We start from the raw sequence: 12,704 nt of genomic DNA, 5'->3' as shown, positions 1-12,704 counted from the left end.
TAAAAGCATATTTAGTCTATGCAGAACAAATGTAGGCTAAACATCTAAGTCAGATGATCACTGGACTGATTCTAATATTTTATCATAATCCTCTGGTTGTGCAGAGCATGGCTTTCTTTTGATGTAAATTACTTATTTTCTCTAATTTGCATTGGTTATTGTTTGTTTTACAGCAATAGCAGATGGTGAAATCATTAAGTAGAATGTTGCCAGTTAAACTGATCTTGGCTTTCACTCAGCAGACTATCTGCCGTTATTTATTCAGGAAACACTCATTTTTGAGAAGCATATCCTTGTTGGGATTTACGCATGACACACAGGTCTTCCTCCACATAGGCTTACCCTACTTCATTCAATAATGGGCTGCTCCCATGTTATTGTCACAATAAATTTACATTGACATTTACTCATTTGGCAGATGCTTTTATCCAAAGCGACTTACATTTGAGGAACAACATACAAGCATCAACAGAGCATCAAATACAGATCTACAACTGACAATACATAGCAATAAATACTAGTAAGAGCTCATAGTTCATATCACATCAATGGGGTAAATACCTAGGGAAGGAAGTAAGAGTTAACAAAAAAGTGCAATCAATACAAGATAATTGTAGGGGATAGAAGAAGAAGAGCACAGGAAGTGCATGTTAGAGGTTAGGAGTTAGCGGTGTTATAAGAGGAAGTGTTCTCGGAAGAGATGAGTTTTCAAGAGCTTCTTGAAGTTAGAGAGGGACGCCCCTGATCTGATGGCGTGTGGTAGCTCATTCCACCATCGTGGTGTCACAGATGAGAACAGCCGGGACTGGGATTGCTTTGTGTGAAGGGATGGCAGAGCCAGGCGGCGCTCGTTGGAGGAGCGTAGCGGGCGAGAAGGAACGTAAGTTTGTATTATGGAGTTTAGGTAGATGGGTGCAGACCCAGTAGTCACTCTGCATGCAAGCATTAGTGACTTGAATCTGATTCTGGAGGCCACGGGAGCCAGTGGAGGTCACTGAGTAATGGAGTGACATGAGTCCTTTTGGGCTGACCAAAAACCAGACTTGCTGCTGCGTTCTGAACCATTTGTAAGGGTTTCACCACACAAGCTGGAAGACCTGCTAGGAGGGCATTGCAATAGTCGAGGTGAGAGATAACCATGGCCTGTACCAGAAGCTGGGTGGCATACTGAGTGAGGTAGGACCTGATTTTCCTTATGTTGTATAGAGAAAAGTGGCATGACCGAGAGACAGCAGCAACATGGTCTGAAAAGGACAGCTGGTCATCAATCACGACACCCAAGTTTCTCACCACCCTGGTTTGAGTGATAATAAATATTTACATGGAAAAGATTATGTTCGTAGATGCTGAAAGACTAATCATATTGTATTGGATGCATGAGCTATTGGAGAAGGCAAATCTAATGCAGCACCCTTCAAGTGGTTTGGTTGTTCATATCATGATAACAACAGATATAGGCAACAATAGTATGCTAGGCAGCAAGCAAGTGTGATATTTGAAAGTGATCTTGTAGATACATTCATGTAGATAAAATAACTGTGTTAAACAGAAACAGCTAAATTAGAAATGATCAACATGCAAAGTAAAGTGCATTCCCTAAAATTAACCATGTTGCACATTGGCTATTGCTAACCTGATGACTAGCGAATAAAACACTTGACTTGGACAAATAAAAAGATTTGCAGTACTCTGCCCACCACTGGCGACTAGCGTGGCTGTAGACTCTTAGGCTTGTTTTAATTTTTCCAAAACCACTGATGAAAACTCACATGTATTTTTCGTTACTTAGGCTTTTCTCTCCCTGTGAGCTCAGTCAATGCCTGCTGCTAACTTCTGTACAGGCAGAGACACAGGGGTTTTAGAGGTTGGACTGTGTGTGGTGAGTTTCCCCTGACTGGCTGGAAAATGTGAGTGAGTGAGAATTGATCTTTTCCAACTTAAGAGTTACTGTAGGTGATCTTAAGCAGGGCTGTTGTGGTGAAAATCATCCAGATAAAACTGAAAATATGTTTTATTGGTAAATCTTATTAGGATGAATAAAAAACAAGCAGTAAATTAATACTATACAGAGATGCAGTCAGAGAAAATGTGGCATTCACAGGCTGATTTGTAGTAATTACATAGTAGGCAGAAATTAAAACCTTGAGGGCCATTTATAATTTTAGATTGCAGATTTTAGTCTAATATTTGGCACAGCTGGGGTTCTGCTCAAATGTCTTTAAGCCTTTCAAAATGAAGTGACAGCCTGGCCATTTGGAATGACTTGAAAGTAATCATAGTGGTACAACAACAGAAAGGTGCTGCATTGTGCTCAAGCAGATGTGATAATGTAATCATGCTCATAAAATAGCCATTGATTAAGTGTTAGTTAAAGTTAATTACAGACAAAAAGACTCCCAGACTCCTGGTGAAAATTGCTCAGCCATCAAAAAATATCTCCAGAGGCATTTTTCTATATTAGGTATCCAGATGTAGACTATGGATATAATTGCCAGTAAACCACTTGTGTCCATGCCAGCTAATGACTGACCAGTGCAACACGCAGCATCACCGGCAGCATTAAGTCATCATCATGAAACAATAGAGCTGGGGGTTGGGCAAAGGAGAATCATCACTACTACAAAATATTGATGCCCCAGCTACCTCGTATCATTTTTTTCTGAGTGGGGTCCAGGCACTGAAATGTAAATAAATCTATCAGGGCAAGGAGCTGGGGGCTCCAGTTTCCACTCTTTACAATCAAGAGGCTTTTCATACTGCCCTGGAGGGCCATTCCTGTAACGCTAGCACACTGGAGAGAGCCACAAATCATCCTCTCTCCTCCGCTCTCCCTCCCTCTGTTGCGCTCTCCTCCTATTTTCTTCATCTCTTTCACTCACACATACACACAGCACTGTCCTCCGTTCCTCTGTTCCCTCTTCAGACTTCCCTCTTTCTAGTACCTTCCTTTTATTCCTAATGCTCTTCATCACAATCCCCTCATGCTTTATGCTCTCCCACAGCTCTGTCTTTATACTCTCACTCCTACTCTTCAACTTCTTCACAGCTCCCTAATGTTCTTTAGTGGAGTTCACGCTACAACAAATATTACTATTTATCAAGATCTCAAACATGTCATTTTATAAACATTTTTGTGTTAGAAAACCACCTATCAACATGTCATTTGTGCAAGAACAAAAAATGTGTTGTATACCGGTCATTATATTTCATCCATTTAAAATGTTCTCTGCATTTAGTGATTATACATATTACAATTTTTACAAGTAAGATCCATCCAACAGTCTTTAAGTTGATGTCAAGAGTATCCAACAAGGAAGACACAGTTGCTGCGTTTTCTGAAATGATGCCCATATCAGCAGAATGATGTCATGTGTCTTTGCATTTCAAAACTGTTACAAATTACAATTGCAAAAATAAAAAAGGAGAAAGGGGAAGTGAACATTTTCTTGACATCACACATAAGAGTTTTGTGATTTAAACATTGTTTTTGGGCTAAAGGCTGTCATTTTTCTTAGGAGGACAGATTCAGAATATCAGCTGTCAATAACACGCTAAACAACCATTAAGTTTGTGTTTTAACCAAACATACTACATGGAAAAGTCAGTTTAAATGTGCATGTAACAGCATATGATAAAATAGTTCAATATCACTGGCACACAATACAGTGGTTGTTTTGCTTTTACAACAAACCATACAGGCTGTACATAAAAAATTAACAATCAATTTTTCAAACTTTGCTGCTGTGTTTTAAAAATATGAATGCACTTTTCTGGTGTTCCAGGAATCCATTGGTTTTCATTCATTCCCATACCTCGCCACAATGATGTGTCTTCTACAAAAATGAATACTGTTCACTGTGATGGATAACACAGCAAAGAATCTGCTAATTGATTTCAAGGCGAAAGGGACAGGTGCATGCCTGTGTTCTGAAAATAAAGGGGAACAGCAACATCGGTTTAGCCCACTGATTTGGCCTGCTTGTCTACTTGGGCAGCAGCAGTTTTCTAACCCACAGCATCAGCCTGAAATTACAGGTGCTAAACCAAAATATGATGAACAGTACTTGGAGCTGGGTTTTATCTGACTCACCGAAGGCTTTGTGTGTGTTTTGTGAAGAAGGTCTGGCAAAAACAGCACACAACTTGCACTGGAGAAGTTTAGCAAGATGAATCTGAAAGCAACCAATGCCAGTGGCCGAGTTTGCAAAGGCAGGAAAGGCCTATACCATTGAGGAAACATCTGTATAGATGTGAAAGATATTGAAAAGATGGTAAACTCCTGCCATGTAGTATTCATTTGAAAATGGCCAACACATATTTAAAGTAAATGCTACAAGATGTGTAGCTAAGAAAACAAAACTAGCTTTAAAGTCAAGGTAATTTTATTTAATTTATATCATATCATATAATTATGTCACAAATCACAAACTTGCCTCAAGGTGCCTCAGCATACAACACCCAATATCCTTAGACCCTCACTTCAGGTAAGGAAAAACTCCCCCAAAAAACCCTTTAATGGACAGAAGTCAGACACACATACAATAGATGTCGAATGTACAGAATGGACAGTCAGGATGACAAAATTATAGATTGTAATCATGAATGAAGAATGTGATCTGAGGGAATGTTGAGCATCTTCCAGATGACCTAATAAAATACAAAATAATTGGAGATCAAATGCAAGCATTTAATACTAAGGCCATGCATCAGACAAAATATTGCAGTTCTTCATTCCAAAATAATTATTTGTCAATTGAAGGAATACAGCCGATTTTTGTTATTGTTAAATAAGAAACTTAAAATAATGTAGATATGTAGAAAACATATTCAGTATGAGATGCAAATAAGTAGAAGGCAGATTTATTTGATCATCCATCAGCTCAACCTTCACACCACAGTATTTTAGTATCAGCTGTTTGTGTTGCACTGTTTACCCCACACTACTCTTTTGTGGTGGAGAAATGGATTTGCTTTAAAAGACAGCATGCTCTTTTGAGACTGGATGAGACTGGGCTGAAATAGTACATGTTGGTGGGGAGGTTTTGTTCAGAGGAGAGAAAGGAGTTTTTTTGCAGCCACTGAGTCACTAGTATTGATCGATAACCCTACAAACCCCCTGCACACGTCTTGTCCACAATTAGGGCACTAAAAGTCTTACTTACTGCACATTGAAGCATTATGAAGACATATAGGTGTTGGACGTGGATGCCATCTTATTTCCAGCCTGCACACAAATCATCTACATCTGTAGCTGCTCCTTGCTGCATGATGATGCTAGCTCCTTCCCCTGATCAATGATGGCCTGAGCCTGTCATTGATCTGTCTGGCCGAGGCTCTGGGACTTGGCCTGTTCTGTTTTGACCCACAGAGGCCAGCCAGATCACACAGGTCATGGCGTCGGAAATAATTTCATCCTCATTCAGAACATAATTTCTCCTTTATCTACTTCCTGGGTGAGCAACTAAATCCGCTTTCAGGCACACACCCCTTTACTTTAATCTGATGCCGATTTAACTTGTTGGTCTGGTGTCTGGATAACCATTCTTAGGCCTTTAAAAATAATCCAATCCAATTATTTTCTGGGATGTTTTAGGTATGTTCAAACACTATATTCATGACACAAGATACACAGAATGGACAAAAAAAGAGCTGAGAGTTGAGATATGACATGTGACAGACAGGACAGTTACTCACCAGGTTGAGGGTAAGATCTCGTGGTTGGCTGCTGTCCAAACCACTCGACAGCACCTGTGCTGGTCAATTTCTAACTGGTTTGGAAGTGAGCTTATATCCACAGCATCTTTTGCGACAGGATACTTCCTGTTTGTGCCAAGTTTGTGAGTGTGAGATTTAATATTTGTGGGTCCTGTGTACGCATGTTTCTGATCCCTTATGTTTCAAGGCAAATGTGGAAGTTTGACACAGAAACCATCCACCATCAATTTACTGTAATTACTGCCTACCCTCTTGTGGGCCACCTCTCCCAGCCTGGTGACCGATCCCCATCCATCCTGCCAAAATGGCAGCTTTATAGCCTCCTTCCGGCACCGTCCTCGGTTGGCCAATGTGATGGGAAAGGCAAACAAAGGAATACATCTGGTTGATAAATTAAGATGTTACCTGAGGGTTTGTTGATTCTGTTCTTGGTCAGTACACTAATTAAATCATTATCCAGCAGTCATTCATGCTGCTCAGGGTCTGTCTCTCTCCACTTACCCTAGTCAGGATATTGCCAATTATTGTGCTGATAGGGGTGTTTAATTAACAGCTGTTTTCAGTTGTCTGTGAATTATAAATAAATGTTATTGCAAACACATTACAAAATAATACGCTCTCTCAAGGCAGACCGGAGTAGGTCTATGTTTTCAGTATTTTTCTTTTTCAGCCATGCTTGTGGGGTGACTCTCTGGATGGCAACTTACAACTATTTAATAGACTGCCATGAAATTTTGTACAGATTTTCCTCTGGTGCTCAGTGCACTACCATGCTTAAGAACAGCCTTACAGAGCTGCTAGCATGGCTATAGACTCTTAGTCTTGTTTTATTATTATTTCTTCCTTCCGCTCACACCCGTTACGTTGATCTTCTCGATTCCTGCCATAAGATCAAACATCCATAAAATAATCTACATAAGAATAACGGACTCTGCCTGGAAAGCAAATGACGGTTTTGCTGTCCAAGTTGGTCCAAATAGTTGTGATGCCCAAGTCAACATTAATAGGTCCAACAATCATACTGTGGGTGCCCCTCAGTGCAAACACGTTCAGCCACGAACTGAAAATCCACCCTGCTTGATGCATTCTGACTGCTGAAATTGACAGTATTTGTCACACTGTAGTCATATTGTTATGTTAGCTGCCTTGTACTGTGGACAAGTGGTCACCTTTAATGGCTTGAGAGAAACCATGTCTTCCTCCTACATAGCAAATATTTTGGTGATGTTCTGATTGAGATTGCAGCCTCATCAAAGCAACTCTCTGGTCTTGTTGATGCTCAGACCTGCCCTCCTGACAATTATGTCCTTTTCAGAGGCTGCTGCACGTTCAGCCCATGCTCCATAATCCTTTCACATGCAAAGCAAATGTTGAAATTGAGTTTCTGTTGCCTTTCACATGTTAATGGCCCACTTCTTCTACAGGGATCAGAATGACTGACTCAAATGCTATAAAATTGCAGGTAAAAATGTTTTCATTGAATAAAATGCAGTTGTGTCGCTAACTGCTTCATGCTCTTCAACATTATTACCGACATCCTCTTCTGCTTCCTGTTCTCACCCATCATACACATACTCACATATACGTACACACTTGCTAGATATAGGGTGTAAGTGAAGCTGTACAAACACCCAGCTGAGTTCACATACTCACAAACAAAAGATGCCCACATGCAGATATGTAGGTAATGTTTCTCTTTCTCTCTCTCTCAATTAAATTCAATTCAAATTAGCTTTATTGGCATGAATGTGTAATAACAATATTGCCAAAGCATCATACATACAACATAAGAACAATCAGCCCCATACATTTCATTAAACAAGTAATTAAAGCGTAAAGTAATCAAAGTGTATGTGTGTCTGTGTGTTAAAAAAATAAAAATATATTAAAAATAAAATAAATAAACAAAACAGTAAGCTCTCTCTCTCTCTCTCTCTCACTCACTGACTCACTCTCACACACACACACACACACAGGTTGCTGCTCCCTGGTGCTTTGCTCTGCAGGGTAATGCATGACTTGGAAAGAGCTGCACGGACTCCTCCTGGTGCTGCAAACAGCTGATCTGACATTCTGATCACAGAGCAGCAGTGATCCTGCCAAGTTGACACCGACCACTCATTTCCCAGCAGCGTCTTGTTCACACGGCAGCTCAGCCAAAAAGTGACAGAACGAAATGCAGAGAATCTGCTCAGACACATTTGTTGTTTTAATAAACAAGCTGTGTAATGCTTTATACTTTAAAATCATATTTTTTATAATGGACTTAATGTGGCAAGTCATTAGAAAACAAAAAGAACAGTGTTTTTTGTCAATTTCAAAACCATCTTTGAAACTAAATGCACACTTTTTTAATATAAAACAAATTCCTGATGCTAGTATTTTCAGATGTCCAGTGTATGCACGGCCTACAGTAAACCTACATTAAGAATTGACCAGAAATTTTAGGTCAAGTTCAACTTTCTAACTATTTCTGGAACTTTCAACTACATCTCAAAAGTCTTCACTGGCGGATGGTTTGTGTAGTAATCCAGAAAAGGCTAGATAGTTAACCTAGAGTTAAGATTATATTGTCAAATTATTATATCCAAGGTTAAGAATGAACTTTTTTTGCTAACTTTACTATTTAAAACTAAATTAAAAGTAATATGTGATAATAAACTATAACAAAATGTATTGTATTTTTCTCACCAAATAAAAAATAAACAATGAAAAAGGGACAAATGAACTAATTACCATTTTGATGCAGTCTTATTCAAGACCTGCATGCATCTGCAAAATTACATTTCAGCTCCTGCTTTTAAAACATTATTGTCTGCCAACCAAAATACCTCTAAAAGTAAATTTTACCTGTTGCGCTACCACTAATAAAAAGCACCATTCAGTAACGTTGGGTGACATTACAGGTTCTCAAAAGAAACCTGATTTCAACCAATCTACAATACAGTGAGAATTAGATAAGAAGCAGCAACACAACAGAAACACACGCAGGCATTATCCTTCCATCCATCCATCGTCAACCACTTATGCGTACAGGGTCGCGGGCACGCAGGCATTATCATATGATAATGAGGATTAATGTTGGCACTCAGCCATCTAAATCTCGGTCTAAATGTTCACTACTGAAATCATGTTATCTGACTCTTAGGTGCTCTCTCAATCAGACATAAAACAGCGAACATTAGTGAACAAATGAGTGAATCAGCTTCTGAATGATTCCATGTCCAAATAGCGCATTACCTCTTTTTGAAAAATACAAAAACCAGTGTAAACAACTTTTTTGCAAAACTGAGGAAGTTTCCAGCAACTGTTTTTAATGCAATACCTCAAAATGTGCATAAAAAAATGTTGATCGATACACGACAAGTGTCATGATTTGGCTGTGCCACCTATCCAGTTCTAGTGTTTCCTATGTTTTTCCCTCCCAGTGTTTCTGTCTGTCTGCTGTCAGTCCTCTGTTTATCCCCTTTTCCAACGAATGGTAGCAGCTCAACTCGCCTGGACTCTATTGGCCTTTTTTGGTTTTCCATCAGGTAAAAGTTGTACCTGTACCTGCTATACCTGCAAGCTGGGTTGAGCTGAGGCTATACTAAAATGTGACGTGAAAACACTGCAGACTAGTGATTGGTCAGAGAGAATCATCACTATTCATCATTGCCCGGGCCACACAGGGGCCAACAACAAAAAGTTTTATATTTTACAATTTTCTTACGTTATTTGATCACTAAATCCACTTCTGAGAAATCAACTGTGTAGAATTTGAATTTTGACAGTTTTACGATAAATGATGGCGGATCAAAAATGTGCTTGAAAGTTTTCAGAGTTGAGGAGCTCTGCAAGTGGCAGCGGAAGAAGCCTGCGCCAACCCACGGGAGGAGTTCGCGAGGCCGGCCAAGTGTGTGTGTCATATTGAACTGTGGAGCCTGTCCACAGAAAAATCACCATATAGCCTACGTTGTTTTAGCTACACAACATTACAACTCATGTTTATGTTTAATGTGGCAGCGACATTTAGTGGCGTCACAACGCACACACATGACAAAGATGGTCACTTATTATAAATAGCCAGAAAGTTGTGTTTCATTGGTAGTAGGTAGCATAGTAGCAATTGCTGCTTTAGCATTAGCTAGGTTAGCTTCGTAGGCGTTGACAGCCCCCCGTAGCCCCTTACCCTCGCCCTAACTTTTACAGGGCCGTGTACTTTAACCTAAGTCAGTGATTTTATGCATGTCGACTGGTGAACAGCCTTTGTGTCGCTGCTGTCTCCACTTGTTTATGACATGTGACGTAGGTCCCATGATTTGAGTTGGGAAAAAGAGTTCCACACATGCCACTGGTAGGGCTGCTATTTTAGGATATGCTCATATGTGTCATATTTGGAGACTTGTTGGAGTGTGTGGTATGGGTGTGGCGATGCACCTTCAAGTCTGGGCCAGTCAACAGACTACCTGTGGATTTGTGACTCACCTGAGATCCGTTTCCACAGTCATCCCTTGCAATTAAAAACCCTTCACTCCAGTCCTACATTGTCAGTTCACTTCCAGTGGTTTTTGGTTCCAGAGTTTGGAGAGCTCTGCTTTGTTCTGCCTTGTTTGGTTTTTGCCCTGTCTCCACCTGCCTGCCCGCACACACAGCTTCACTGCCTGGAGATCACGTTGCACATTCATTGTTGTTACAATAGAAAATCCCTTTTGATTTTCCCTTTCACAGCTGCCTCCATGTCTGCCTCTGAGTGCTTTAGCTACAAATTCTAACAGACAGCACTCAAAAACAAGTTCAAGTCTATTTAAATGTACACAGTGCATTGGATGCAATTCGCCTCTATGCTGATCAGTCACAAGGTAGCCATGCCCTAAGGCATACCCTGCTTTGTCATCTATTTTACTCTAAATGGAACCATAATTTACTAGATGAACATCATGCTGTATTGAAGAAGACTTGAAACTAATGATTTGATTAAAACCATGAATTGATTAGAAAAGTGTTTACTGAGGTTATAAATTTATAAAGTGAGAAGCAGGGTCATTTTGTCATTGAGTCCAATGCAGCCCATTAGAAAGAAAGAAGACGTTTCTGCTTGAAATAACAGTTGGGGTCAGAGTGTGCCTGTGACTTTAAGAGAGTGTTGCATTGTGGGTTGTTTGTACCCTTAAAAGGACATTTCACCCATATGGTTATTTTACCATAAAAATTGTCTGTTTATTCAGAGGCAAATATTTTTCATATTGGTGCTGCTTGACAGATTTTAGACAGAATGTTTTGATTTTGGAGCAGTAAGGAGCCGCCCCTCTCTCGATCAAACTGTCCGTGAAGAAGGGCTTACAAAAATTGGAGAAGTACAATCTATAATTTAAACCAAAGCCCTACACTCAATGATTGGGGAGCTCTGAGTGCAGGCAACATAGCGGGACAATAACCATTGTTCATTTGCACATACTACCCACCTGTTGGAGATACATGCAGGGTACCAAATGAAAGGTCTGCTCAAGACGGATTGATTGGACATTCGCCTGATATATTTTGAAAATATTGTATGATCACTGTTGTATTTTACAGTTACAATTGCATTGTAGGTGTATTAGAAGATATTCAATTGCATTATAAGCTTCCTTATGATGGTTTTGATGGTTTATTGCATTAAACTATAGCTTTTTTATCAGGCGAGGATGAAAATATCATATATTTTCTTTATTGCATCTCCATGTAGTCTGTAATGGTAAAATAAATATATTAATATTTATTTTCCTTAGCTTCTAACGACCTTTCAAAGGAGACAAAAATAGAGGCAAACAAACTATATAATTTTTTTAACCCGGTGCAGCTCCTGTTGCTTTGCTCGCTGACATATCATAAATTGACACTAACAAACAAAAGAGTGTAAATGGACTCCACACTGATCTTATAAAATAAATGATTGCTGCAAGGATCTCTGTGGGTTGAAGGCAATATAATGCGCTGTTCACACATATGGATTCAAACACTGGATCCACGACAGGATGCCATTCAATGTGAATTGAGCCTTAAACATAACTTTGCCAAACACCATGACTCAAAAACTCACAGGACAATGTGGTGGAGTTGGCAAAACTCCTCTGAGGCTCAGGAGAGCAACGTCAGACCGGATACATGGTATGTTACTTAAAGGCTTGTTAAAAGACCACCACAGAAACAGGCCTAATGTGATCACTGTTGCAAATGAGTGGCTGCTGAGCTATTAACCTTAAAAGTCAGTGCTCAGCTTCAATCGGTAATGTTAAAAACCCCAAACCAAACCAGAAATCTCGGTGTAGTCATGGACTCAGACCTGAATTAAGCCACATTAAGACAACTACAAAGTCAGCTTACTATCACCTGAAGAATTTATCAAGGATTAGAGTACTTATGTCTCAGCAGGACCTGGAAAACTTCCACGCATTTATCTTCAGTCGTCTCGACTACTGTAACAGTATCTTTGCAGGTCTCCCTAAAGAATCTATCAGACAGCTGCAGCTGATTCAGAACGCTGCTGCTTGAGTCCTCTCTAAGACTAAAAAAGTGGATCACATCTCTCCAGTTATAAGGTCTTTACACTGGCTTCCTGTTTATCAAAGAACTGATTTCAACATACTGGTCTTGGTTTATAAAGCCCCAGACCTCTCAGGTCGTCTGGGACAGGTCTGCTTTCTGTACCCAGAGTCAAAACTAAACATGGAGAAGCAGCGTTCAGTTTTTATACACCATATATCTGGAATGAACTCCCAGAAAACTGCAGGTCTGCTGAAACTCTCAGTTCTTTTGAATCAAGGCTGAAGACTTTTCCTTTACCACTGCCTTTAATTAAATCAAATTTAAAGATGTAGATTAATGACTTACTCTGCACTGTAACTTTTACTGTACAGTTTATCCTGTTCCTTATCCTTTATTTTCTATTTAACTCTTTTTTAAAATAGCTTTTTTTATATTTCCTTATGTTGCCTTACGTTACATTTTAAACAGGGCTTGTATTTTGT

Source organism: Micropterus dolomieu, linkage group LG03 (assembly GCF_021292245.1).
Source record: "Micropterus dolomieu isolate WLL.071019.BEF.003 ecotype Adirondacks linkage group LG03, ASM2129224v1, whole genome shotgun sequence".
NCBI classification, from domain to species: Eukaryota; Metazoa; Chordata; class Actinopteri; order Centrarchiformes; family Centrarchidae; genus Micropterus; species Micropterus dolomieu.
Note: the sequence above shows the minus strand (reverse complement) of the source record.